Source organism: Hippoglossus stenolepis, chromosome 5 (assembly GCF_022539355.2).
Source record: "Hippoglossus stenolepis isolate QCI-W04-F060 chromosome 5, HSTE1.2, whole genome shotgun sequence".
Classification (NCBI taxonomy): domain Eukaryota; kingdom Metazoa; phylum Chordata; class Actinopteri; order Pleuronectiformes; family Pleuronectidae; genus Hippoglossus; species Hippoglossus stenolepis.
In genome coordinates this window covers 20,656,716-20,668,493 of record NC_061487.1, presented here as the reverse complement: position 1 = coordinate 20,668,493, position 11,778 = coordinate 20,656,716, and positions in this window count along the sequence as shown.

Sequence of the window (11,778 nt, the reverse complement as noted above, 5' to 3'; positions counted from 1 at the left end):
CAAAAGCCTTCACCGTCAGCAGCGTGAGTTATGATTATTATATAGTCACAGTTATGGAAAATGTTTGAACTTCAAGGAATGTATTATGATAGTAGTAAGGCATGATTTATGAACGTGCCCTTTTGGCAATATGTTCATTTGCAGTTACATGATGCATTAGGTCAGATAAAGGACTTAAAGTAAATTGAATATATATGGATGTGTTAAGCACACACACACAAACACACACACAACACACACACACACACACACACACACACACACACACACACACACACACACACACACACACACACACACACACACACACACACACACACACACACACACACACACACACACACACACACACACACACACACACACACACTTACACACAAGCAATCCATGTCCAACCCTAACCTTAACCAGGACCTCAGAAATGACTCTTTGCCTCATCAGGACAGGGCTTTGGACGACTGGTCCTGATAAGTAAAGTGTGTATGTGGGAAAAGGTCCTAAAGAAATAATGAAAAACAGTACACACACACGCACTCACTAATGACACACACACTCACTCACAAACATTGTGTATGTCTTTAACATATACATATGCGGTACTATACACTGAACATGTTTCAGAAATCAGTTGGCTGTTGAGGACGTTGTGTTGTGTGGGACTTGAGAGGCAGGTCTGTTCATGTCTCAGCACATGGGAGAGAGGGAAAGACGCCTGGAGCGATGGTGGATTTGACTCTTTAAGCATGTGTGTCAGTCACTGTCCTTTGGGAAACTTCAGTCTCGTTACATTTGCTGCGTAAAGTCAAATATTGCATGTTGTACACCGGGTTTTGTTCAGTTGTCTGAAACCGAGGTGGATTAGCGTGACTGGTTCACCGGCCCTCAGACGACGTCCCACTCCAATGACTCGCACTGTCAGATTCTGTATGTTTACAACTCCAGCGTACCTTTGTTTTTGGTTTGATTCTGTCCGTTCTTATGGATGAAGACATCTCCTTTCATTCTCCGATGGAAGAATAAATGCCCTGCGCTCCTGAAAGAGAGGGGACGAGTCAATGCATTCTGACAGCTCCGTCAAGCACGAGAAAGGGCTGCTGGCTGTCCCTGGTGCTGCTGGGTACCCCGACCCTGCTCTCACACACTCATGCTCTCACACTCATGCTCTCACACTCATGCTCTCACACTCATGCTCTCACACTCATGCTCTCACACTCACCACCTCATGCTCTCACACTCGCTCTCACACTCATGCACATATGTGAGTGCAAGCTCAACACAACACACTAAGAATGAAAGTATAGATTTGTTTGCTAAATTATCATGTAAATTATGTGCATGCGAAATGTAGAGATGGTTTTAGAGGAATCGTTTAAATTCTCTAAAACAATCAGACTTCAGGACTATTTCTTTTAAGGAAACAGCTTTGAGAGAAGTCTGGTCGAAAGTATGACCACCTACTGTACATGCTCGTATGGGAATTTCGGTGCTAGACTGAAGTTCACAAAAGTAGTTAACATAGCCAGCCAGATTATAAGAAACCCACAGGGATGATTAGTGGAGCTCTCTGTCAAACAAACCTGGAAGAAAACCACATCAAGAGAGAAAAATATTTTATAAAATTTTCTGTATTTTTACTAAACAAATATGAGCTGTTAATATTCCAGCACTTTTATCTCAAATGTTGATGACTACAGGGTAATATTTAATATTTCTTCATGGGCTGCAGGTTCCTGTAGGTTGTGTGTGTGTGTGTGAGACATAAAACAGGCGTGTGCAGGATAACTTTTTAAATGTTTGATTTCCCCAGTTGACCGTTTTTTTATTTTCACCAATGTCCTATCAACCATGTTTTGTGATTAACGATGTTACATATTGTTATTTAAGCATATTAAACTTTCATCAGGACACCAAGTCCAAGAAATCACTCAGCCCTCTGCTGCTTTTCACTCCATCTGGTGACGGACTATTTAACAGCTATTTTACCATATGATGAGATTGCCTATCTATAGAAAAGAAAACCAGCCACTCTCCTGCACCATATGTATTGCAAACACGGTTGCTGTCACATGTTCTGAGTTTTAAAATGGCCAGGTATCAGTTTTCCCTGAAGTTATGAGAGTTCGATGAAGAGAAGGTGATCTTGGCTGAGGAAGGTGAGAGATAGAAGAGAGACGGAAGAATGAAAAATGAGACGGCAGTAAGGAGGAAATTAAGTGACTCCTGCAGGCAGTTGATCCCCTATTTTCCCAACAAGCGTATCTTGAGGTGAAGCATGCCTCGGTGTGGAAATATGACAGATAACAGTGTCGTCTTCTTTACATGTCCATGACCTTTTCACTTTCTCTCCCTGCTTCGCTTCAGGCCGTGTTTGAACTCTAACTGAAAATGCAAAATGGAAGAGACAACCTCAGAGTATCAGACAAAGTAACAGTGGCTATAACTAAACTCGCCTCTATACAATACTGATAAAACTGCAAAAATATTATATTTGGCTCTTAACATAGATGTTCTAATACTGATGCCGCTGATCGGGGAACCGATCCCGTCTCACGTCTCACATCTTGTTTCTTTTTAGTTCTGGTTTTAGAGCAAGGAACAAGAAGTGATTTCTGGCAGAGCAGCGTTAGCCAGAGTCAAACTATAATGTTAGATGTTTGGCAATATTTCACGCTGGAAAGTCCCACAAACAAAACGGCAGCGTGAACCGTATGCATGACTTCAGTTTTGAGGGGCAGAACTAGTGTTCCCGATTCACAACACAAACAACGATATCAATCACCACCTCCAGTGAGTTATTAGCATAGAGCTGTTAAAATACATTATATAAATCATTATTATTTTAGTCCTCGGTATTGGCCGGTGCACAAGTCTACCAGACCCAGTAAAAATGGCATTGGAACAAGTAAATTATGGAATTTCCCTTCATCTGACCTGGTAAAGATTATGGTTTTTCAATCCAAAGTTTTCCACACACATGCTGTCTGCTGTTTGCTGGTAACTGCTGGTTTGGATTATTAGTGCTGTGTGAGCACTTCTCCCTCCTCGGCAGTGTGGAGGGCAGCCTCTTTGAGCCGTGACATGCTGTGACTGACAGGTAACCTGCGGGGGGAACGGACCAGCTCTTCCCTGCTTCTCCACATGTGTGAACACCTGATCGCTAGTGACAGGCAACCACACAACTTTGTTCTCAGTTATTGTGTTGTGTGTTTGTGTAGAAGCACGGCGAAGATGCCTCACACAAACAACAATGAACGCAAAACAACCATCTCATTATACATTGTTTTTGTAATCTCCCGTATGGAGGAACACGGTGAACTGTGGGAAGTGTCTTCAGTGTGGTTTAGCTAATGATTTCTCATAATGGCGAAAATAGCTGTGGGCCTGGTAATCCTGACACCCAGTTACAAGCCATTTGCTTTCACATGCCAATCTCCAAGACAGCGTGAAGAAGTACACACACACACACACACACACACACACTGAGAGCGTTTGAACAAGAATCATGCGTGTGTATAATTTGCCTTTGTGTTGACTGGGTATTTGTGTTGACAGATTGATGCCTCTAAGTCTGTTTGTATTATACACATATGCTCACAAATACCCACACGCACGGCTTTGACCGTTAACTGTTTCAGTCGTGTGGTTACAGGTAGACTGAAGGAATGGAAGACGGATGAAAGTCAGGGAAAAGAGCAAGGATGATGGGTATAAAGGAAATTAAAGCCTTCCTCTATGTGCGTGTGATTGTGTGTATGTTAATGAGATAGATGCCATTAGCTCTGATGCAAATGTGTAACAGAACAGAAAGTCCTGCACGACTCCGCCCGACCTCAGGTGAAACCGGCGAGACAAACATCCGACCTGACTCAGAAAACCAGTTCCTCAGTGTCTGACCAGTCTCAACTTTGTAAAGTCAACATGACTGGAGTGAGTCGAGTGAAAAACCTCCACAGCTGTTTAAAGACATGCAGTAAAGTCCGGACATTTTCCTGAAACGTTCTGACAGCCCGCCAGGAAAATGTCAGGAAAATGTCCAAGTGAGCCAACGTGAGAATACAGCAGGACATGTAACACAAAACAGGAAGAGTGCAGATAATACAGGATGAAAAAGAGGTCATACAGGTCGTAGCCCTGATGTCAATTTGGAAATGCAATGAGATCCGAGCGCTTTTGGCGATAATGGACGATGTTTTGATGTAATTGAGTTTGGATATTAGATACACACATGTCATATATGTCTTTGTGCAGACATAGATAAATAAATAAGAATCCATGAAAGACATAGACAGAAGGACATGTGGCTTATTACATGCATCTATTTAGCCAATTATCTTAAATCCCAGGGGTAATTATTTTATGTGTGTTTGTTTGTTTCATTTTCATGGGAGGCTGCACACGAGAATTGGATTTTTATGCCCATAAAAGAGACATCCTGAAGGGAATAACAGACAACAGTGATATTAAATTTTGCTAAGTGATCCCAGAGCTATGAGAGTGAGCGCTGCTTGGCAAAGTAAAGTTTGTTCAGGAGGATTCATTTCTGAGCTGCTCCCCGAGGACTGAGCCCGACGCACCACTCTCTATTTCTGTGTTCTTCTTAAACCCCAGAGAAACAGAGGTTCTAATAGTGTTTTGCCTGCGTTGCACTCTGCAAGGCTGCATTCTCAGGGAACTGGAAAAGTGCGACTTTTGAAAACTCTTTTTATTATTTCTGAGTGTTTTTCTTACAAGAAAAATCTACCAAGTCGTAATATCCCATTGTGAACAAAAGCCACCAGAAAAAGAGATGTCACACCACCCTGTCACTAAGAAAACCTCACATTGAACTCTTACAATGATGAGGTATTGAAATCTAAAAATGCTTTAAATAAAATAATAATAATAATAGCAAGGCACTTGAGAAGACACTGGAAAGTTCATACCCCCAAACAATTCTACACGTCTGTGTTGCTCTTAAAATCGAAAAATAAGAAGAAAAAGGAATGAATCTGATAACCTGGCCAAATTAACTCAAAGCTCAATAAATATGTTTCTATATCAGGATCCATATTTACTTAGAAATTGACAAAAATGTTGGAAAATGACGTAACCTAAAATCACGTAATGTTTTAAATTCTTAAATACAGCAATGCAATAATAAGTGGTTTAAACAAATAATTGTCCTGATTGATGTAAAGGGTTATTATTATTATACATATTTCTAAAAGCTGATTGGATAAACTCTATGTTAGTATTACTTTTCTGATCCAGGGGTTCTGGGGGTTCAACTGAAAGCAACACATTTCTTTCTTTTCTCAGTCTCTCTTTGGTTTCTTCATGCACATTCAGGTGTTGTTTAGGACCATGTGAGGTACATGTGAGTTATTTAGGTTTTCTTGTGAGTTACACAGGTTGTAAGGTGTGGCCCATTTTAACTCTGGCCCCACCCTTCTCTTTTCTAACAGCCGGAGCCGTGAATATGATCTATCGATATAAAAGTCAGCTGAGAGTACAAATCAACGCATGCAGTCTACTGAGCTTGCAGTTATAAATCATTATACAACCTCAGCTGCCTCCTCTGCAAGGTGACACATTATGAATTATGTCTTCACTGGGTTTTACAGGTTTGTGAGGACATCAATTGAAAGGTGGTGCGATGGAGAAGCTGAACATAACCTGGTCATGGGAAACTATATTTAGAATTTATAAGCAAAGATGTTACGATGCTATAACAGCAGTAACAGAGCTGATATATTTATATTTTGTCATCATAAGACATCATATTTAAACGGTTTCTCTCCTTTCGCCCTGGTTCTTATCGCTGCCGTGTTTGTCGTCTGACCTGAAAAAACGTTTTTACTGCTGCGTCACTAAGTCGCTCACCACAACGGCGAAGCTCTGGCCACACTGTTGTTTACCTTTCACAATTTGTGGACCATTGTGATTCAGCCTGGTTTTCCCCCAGTGCAGACTTGTGCCAACTTCAGTTAGTTTCAAGCAAATAAAAAAATATCATAACAGCCACTCCTTAAAATAAACAGACTTTCGGAGGAAGGCTATTGAGACGAAGGGAATCAGAATAGACACTTTCATTCATTATTCACAGATGCTGCTCGGCTGTTTGATTGACTGAACCACTTTGATCCAGTCTTTATGCAAAATGTGTAAGAGGCAAAACTGTGCCACTGTGATTATATATATTAGGATGTGTGTTTACTGCTCTTGTACTTAGACATGCCAAAGAAAAAAATATATAATTATCATCTATTCAGAGGCTCTGTTGTATACAAATGGTTCACTTTTGGGCTCCTCTCGTGCAGTGGTATGCTATTAACATGACATATCAGAGCATGGTGTCAACATGTGGCACATTAGCGTATGCAGCTCCTCTCTCCACCTCCCTCTCGGCCTCTGCGGTTGATGGAGGTGATGTGAAAGTAGACAGATGGGGTTGGCAGCCAGACAACAGGCCCTGATCCTCTGCGTCTGTCACTGGCCTCTCGTCTCTTGCTCCCATATTTCCCAAAGTGACGCTTATTCTCCTTATTATCTTCTCGCATTTCCCCCGTTTTCTCCTAGCTCTCTTTTATTTTACACCCTTTTCCTCACTCCCGTCACTTACGTTTTTTCACTACATCGATATTTAGTGTCAACATATTTCCCCTAATTTCTTTACCGTCCCCCCTATTTCACCCCCTCCCCCCCACTCTCCATTCTTTTACCCAGCGCCATTATGGCCTCATGCTCACGGAGGCCTTCATTAAATGTCAATTATACACCAGAGACCACACAGTGGAAGGAGAGGACACAATGATTTCTGACCCCAAAAGGTCAACGTGCTTATGTGCATTCAGCTCCTGTTGGAGAACAGTCTGTCGACTCTGAGGTCGTAGAAGACCTGCAGGGAGCTGCGATAAAGCGCTGGACAAATAACACATCTATGCAAAATGTAAAAAAAAAGTGTCATAGTTTGCTGCTCGTGAGGATTATGCACAACAAACACAGAAGGTGCACAGCAGCAAAAGGAAAGAAGGGCTGGATTTTCATGTTGTGCCAAAAGAAAAGGCATTGTGTCTCCATATGTGCACGAGCATGGGAATATTTCGATCCCACATCTGTGCACTCGTTGTGCTCCCTCGCTTGTTGCTGTGCGCGGGTCTCACACACCGTGAGGAGGACCAGGCCAGATGGTGAGAGTTGGAGGAGGCGGGGGAAACCACATGTTGTGAGTCTCCATTCAGACAAGCTGTGCAGTGTGGACATGCCCCCAGCTCTAAATAAACCTGTGGCAGCACCCAGGGTGGAGCCTATATAACCCCAAGTGCGGCGGATAGGAGGCTGAGATAGAGGATGAAGTGAGTGAAGGGATTTCACAGGGGACCACATAACAAGAGCCTGTTTGTTGTGTGGGTGGACACTGTGTGCGCTGTCATTTATTTTGTCCTGAGCTCCGTGTTGCTCTTTGTTTAGTTTTTACCCCGTTGCACAGAACAGCACGGTCCTACAGTTCTGGACATCAAGAATAAAGGTGATGGGGCTTTTGTGGTCAGGGCCCCTCAGCTCTGGAACTCGCTGCCCGAGGATCTAAGACACAATCAGTGACATCCTTTACATGATTTCTTAAAACATATATTTTTAAAAGAGTCTTTTATTAACTACAGCACAATGCTTGATTGCCAACATGTCTTATCTGTGTTGTTATTATTTATTGTTTTTTATTGTTGGGGGATTTCTCCCTTTTATTAGTCTTTGTTTCTGATCTATTGTTGTTTATTATTATTATTATTATTATTATTATTATTATTATTATTATTATTATTATTATTATTATTATTATTATTATTACTATTATATCTACATGACCACCTCCATCCCTGACCCTGCCTCAACTATTTCTCCCTTCTCTCTATTACAAATCCAAACGAGATGAGAATATTTGCACAACACTTTATATGTTTGACTGAAACGTGGGGGAAGTGGTTTGCATTCGCAGGGAGACAATAAAAGTGAGGCAGCGATAGAAAGATGCCATCTGGCAAATTTGAACTGGCTGCTATGACAAAAAAGGGGGGGCAAAGAAGAAATTCTGTGCACGGCCCCAAATGAGTGTAGGGTATTTCTGAAGGAATACAAACCACAGTGAGTTTCACTTAATTTCTGCCCCAGCAGGCCGTATATAGATAAGAGGACCTCTATCACAGGAAAGATGTTCCGTTGGGAGGTTATTTTTTTTTTAGCGAAACTTCCTGGGGCACATACAAAACCCACCGGCACAGCAGTTTTATCTTTTCCCCTTCTTTCCAGGGAAGGGCTCCCAGTTTACTAATGCATCTCCCTGTCAGCAAAGGGCTGGAAATAGGTGAGCACTGACCCATTTAATCAGACTCGTACTGACCCCTAACTGAGGTGAGAGCAAGCGTTTGGTCCGGAGCTACAGCGGCAGCGGCTCAGATCATGTGTGCCCCGCGGTCTTTCATCTGAAATTAAAGGGAGGCGAAAGTTACAGGTAACATGTGAATGGGGGCTGGTTGACTTTGGGATAATCTAATGTTTCAACACAGAGGTCATGGTATCCCCTTTTTCAACACTTTCCCACCCGTGCTGCTCGTTTCAAGGTAGATCGTTTGTCCTGCTAACTGGTTTAGCGTTTGCTGAAAGGTGGACGGAAAGTGACAGAGGGCAAGATTCTCGTGGGAGACTGATGGTTAAGTTCAGCTGGCTCGTTGACCCACGTCCACCCTCTGTATCTTCCTCTGTGTCCTGCTCGATGCCCCTTTGTGGCCCCCCCCGGTCGTCACCTCTGGTCCTCTGGCCCCTGACGTCCACCCCCAGTGTGCTCCTGTCCACCCACTGTGTCCCCCTTAAAGAGCCCCGGGGTCAAAGCGGCAGCAGCGAAGGTGAAAATGCATCGCTTCCCTGGCCTGTTTGTTCAAGGCTACCATTATGCGGGGTGTGATCAAGCAACCAAGTTCAGCTCCAAGATAAAAAAACCCTCACCCCCACTACTATACTCTGTGTATCCCCAGGGAGATGCACCCCCAGTGTCTTCTCTCTTTCATTGCAGCCCATCTCTGGCACCAGACCTGCTCCCCATTTATTCTCTTTTCAATACCCCCCTCTTTTGTATCATCCTTTCATTTGCTCTTATGCCACCACGCTATTTGCGCTGTACTATTTCTCATAACCCTCAGCTCTTTCTCCGCCTCTTTTCTCCCAACTTTAATTTCGGCATGCCTCTTTATTTCCCTCTCGTCTTTTATCTTTAGTCTTCTGTCTCTCTATCTCCTCTCTGATCTTCTCTCCTCCGTCCATCTCTCTTTCAGTGTGGCCCGAGACACACCACAGTCTGGAAACCGGCCCATCCCAACCCTGCCCCTGAGGCCCTCCGCACGGCCCCGTGGGTAATGGGCATTGTGTATTCCCACTGATCCCTGACGGGGCCATATTGTGCCTCGGCGGGATGTCAGGAGCACAAAGCCAACCGGCCTGCCACATTGTCTCACACTCCAAATGAAGAAGTTCCTCCTCTGGCTCGCAACACAGCCTTGAAATGTCAGCGGACAGGGAGGAGGTGTCGGCTGGTGGTGGTGGTGGTGGTGGTGGTGGTGATGGTGCTGCTGTGTGTGTGTGAGGGTTATTGTTGGAGATGAGGGTTGTGTGTTACTCATTAATGCACCAACACTCCACTCATTTGGATCCAAATCCCACAGTCAACTCCAAGACAAACACACACACCCACACACACTGATCCACACACACACCCACACACCCACACATGTAAAGGCTTACGTACATGCAAATGTCCACATGCACACACATGCACAGGCTTTAATTCATGAATGGTACTATTTTCTTCTGCTTTGCAAATGTTCACGTTAAAAAAACTAACGCATTTTCTTTCCACCCAATTGGTTTTTCCTCTTGAACTTGAGCCGCAAGTTCATTGGCAATTTGTCTGCTCCCTCCACACAGACCCGCCCTGCTGTCACACTGATACACACTCACTATCTGCTGTATGATTCAGATGCTGATGTGCCGCTAGATAAATAGAGATAAGGAGCTTCCCAGGCAGGTCTTCACCTTCCCAGCTATCACAGAGCAGGAGTGATTGGGAAGAGACGTGCCGATCTGACCTTTTTCTTTCCGCCTGTATACGTGTCCGTCGAAAAAGAGGTCAATATTAATTGTCTGGAGATAAACTGCCGCTTTAACACGGCCCCTGCTTCTAATTTCCTGTAGCTTTTATACGTGTGTACTAATTTGTCCTTGAACTAGATTACATCCGTCATTCACTAAGGCACAAACATTATTTCACTGTCATGAATGGGCTTTATAGTGAGCAAATCCTATTGAACCCCATCGGCCTGTGATTGGTATGATACTAACAGTCAATTTGTATTTGTATCTTTAACCCATGAAGACAATCGACCCCTAATTTTAAGTCATCAAGGAGCTTCTGTCGTTTAAAGGGTTCCTTCACTCAAATCACATACAACCCCCCCCCCCAAAAAAATCTGATAATCTCTTTAATCTCTTTTCTGTATATCAGAAATTTTTGTTAAAGTTAAAAATATGTTCTCTGTAACTTTATTATGGAATAATTTGGTAGATATTACATCCAGGCAAGAGTAATCTAAGATCTTACTTTTTCAGTTAGTTGTAAAACATACAAAAAGCATTAAAGTACAATATGAAAGTTTAGGTTTCCACTCATGAGCTTTCAGTCACATCCCAGCAGATGGGGACAATCACAGGCTACATTTGAAAATACAAAGTTATGCCTAAGCATATAAATAACTGCATATGGATAAAAGTGGCAGTGGATGCTTGATACTACGCTTTGAATCATTGCTGCTTCTTAAAATCACTGAACAGAGGAAGAGAAGCTTTTTGAGAAGCTATTGATGAAGAACATTTAAAGACCAGATACACTGAGAGAAAAAAAAGTCATTTGAATCACATTTTCCTTTATAAAAAATGTACATAAAATATGTCTCCAAACTTCACATGTCCATCATTTGTATGTAATGTTACACTATCTAATTTCTTCTCATTTTACTGTCGGTGACATGATACTAAATATGAACTTCTGATTGATTAAATCTCACATGTACTGGTTCTATGTCATTTAAATAACTTCCATTATTGTAGGAAGAGATTAACTTTGCTCTGGAGCTTTATGTCTTTTACTTGTCTGAGTGCAAAAACAGCAAAGCAGCCTCTTAATCAAATTATAGCTGCCTTGTTGACATTGCACTTTGCTCTGCACAGGAATGTTGATCTCACTTAAACATACTCTCACATACTTACCGTCGTTACATTCCAATTACTAAATTAGTCACTTAACAGGGACGATGTTTGTGTAAGAGTCGCATTCATCGGTGTGGACATACGTTCCTTGTGCGTGTTTGCGTAGACTTAGAAAAATCCCTGTCGTAGTTAACCAAACCAAAAGTACATGTGTGTTTGTGTTTGTGTTGCAAACTGCTCCCACCGCAGTGTTTCAAGCAGCTTAATGAAGTGGTGTTCTCTGGGTGAGAGTGTAAACGTGTGTATTTGCCTGCCAGCTGGAGCGGCCAGGTCAACAGGACGTCTGAGGGTGAAGCCTGCAGGTTGAGCAAACTGCTCCCTGCAGGTCCAGTGTGGGAGCTGTTGACAGTGACCACAGTCAGATTAGCTGGGGCTGTACTGCAGACATGGTCGGGGCTGAGGGGTCGAATCCCGCTCTGCCCAGTCGTTCAGATGCTGTGGAGAGACCCTGTCTGCATGTCTGAGCTGAAGAGCGATAATCCTTTGTAG